We start from the raw sequence: 1,915 nt of genomic DNA on the forward strand, positions 1-1,915 counted from the left end.
CAGCCCCACGGTGAGCACAGGACTCCTGGGACAGCTCCCCAAGGCCTGTGAAGGAGCTCTTGGGGTGGGGACCTGCCTGTCCCCACCACGGATGGTGCTGCCACCTTCCAGTGGACCTGGCTGCTCCCCCTCAGCTCCTCGGGCGCCGTTTCCCCTCCCTGAGCTCTGGCCCTGATTTTGGAAGCCGTCTGTGTCACCAGCAGCGGCTCAGCTGGAGGAAGAGGGGACAGGACGGATGGAGGTGGCACTGGGGGGACACGGAGGTGCCCAGGGTGCTCCAGGGCTGTCCCAGCACGGAGCAGGAGCTCTGGGGGCAGAGCAGGGAATTGGGGTGCCAGGTGGGATAACGGAGCTGTGGGGTCGGCAGGGACCCCCTCTGGAGGGTGGGGACGGTGCTGAGGAGGGGTTTGGGGACACAGGTGTCCCCTGGGGACCTGCTGTCACCCTCCGAAAATCCCTTCCCGCGGCTCTCCAGCCCCTTCCAGCGGTTCGGATTTCCTGTAGCAAATTCCCCCTTTTCTTTATCATCCCGGAGGGTGGGAAAGAAGCAGAATCCCTGGAAGGATGTGAGCATGGCAGGGGCCAGGAGCTGGATCCCAAATCCCAAATCCCCAGCCCCAAATCCCATCCAACCCTCCTGGCCCCATCCCAAACCCCCATCCCTGCATCCCAATCCCAACTTAGCAATACTTGTAGGATCCCTGGAGCCCTGAGCCCCACTCCCTTCTGAGCCTCCCTCAGCCCCTTTAGCTCATAAAGCTGGCCCTTTATTTTGCTATTTACATGCCTTAATATATGTTTGATGGAAATTCTACATTTATAATATATATCTATATTTGGGTTTTCCTCTCCTTTTCCCGGGATAAAGCTCGTGCTGAGCTCTCTCTTCTCCACAGGATTTGTTGGCGCCAGCTCCGCCAACAAAAAAAAAAAAAATAAAAATAAAAAAAGGATTCTTTACCAATTTATCAGAGGGGGAAGGAAGTAAAAAAACAAAACAAAACAAAACAAAAAAAAAAAACACCAAAAAAAGAAGAAGGAAAAAAAAGGAAAAAAACCTATTTAAAAAATATATCTATTTTTTCTGCTTTTATTAAAAGCAAATTTATTTAAAATAAAATATACAGAGACTGTAAGTTTGAAGAGAGGATGAGTTTATTTCCCTGTGTCCCCTCTCGGGTCACTGGGGCAGACCCCCCTTACTCTGGGGACACCTTGGGGACACCCTGAGGTGGCTCTGGGACAGCAATTCCCATCTCCAGGACACAAACCTCCCACCTCGCCCTTCCCAAAGCCACCAGCTGCTGTCCCCAAAGTAGGACCCGGCCGCGATTTTATTTTATTTTATTTAAAAAAATAAACAATAATTAAAAAAAAGGAAACCAAACCTCAATCAATTAATTTTATTTTGGTTATTATTTTTCATAAACACTTCATAAAGCAGTGACTTGTTAACCCGGAAAGGATTTGCATCGGGATGAAAGAAATAAATAAATCTATTTATGCATTCGGAGAGGGTGGGATGGGAGGGCTTTGATTTTCTGGGATATTTTCCTAGCGGTAGAGAAATAAAAATATCTATGAAACAATGACGTTCTCCTGGCTTTTTTTCCAGGGGGTGGGCTTGGATGTGGATTTTAGTGCTGGGTTGGAGAAGCAGGGCGTGATGGGGCTCCCGAGGCAGCTGCTCCTCCCTCTCCCTGGGTTTTGGGATTTGTTTTCCTGCTAGGGTTGGGTTTAGTGCTTGTGGAGGTGCTGGCTCTGAAACTGTGACGTGAAGCCACCACGTCCCTCTGGATCCACCGTGTCCCTACTGGAGCCACCATGTTCCCCTTGGAGTCACCATGTTCCCCTGGAGCCACCATGTCCCCCTGGAGCCACCATGTTCCCTTGGAGCCACCCTGACCCCTGGGGA

At 50.5% G+C, this 1,915-nt stretch overlaps 1 protein-coding gene across 1 annotated transcript in view; it reads left to right on the plus strand.

The window, feature by feature from the left end:
• Positions 1 to 1,915, plus strand: part of PLEKHA6 (pleckstrin homology domain containing A6) — a 64,589-nt gene that overhangs the window by 62,440 nt on the left and 234 nt on the right. The window lies entirely within an intron of this gene.

Source organism: Geospiza fortis, unplaced genomic scaffold (assembly GCF_000277835.1).
Source record: "Geospiza fortis unplaced genomic scaffold, GeoFor_1.0 scaffold71, whole genome shotgun sequence".
NCBI classification, from domain to species: domain Eukaryota; kingdom Metazoa; phylum Chordata; class Aves; order Passeriformes; family Thraupidae; genus Geospiza; species Geospiza fortis.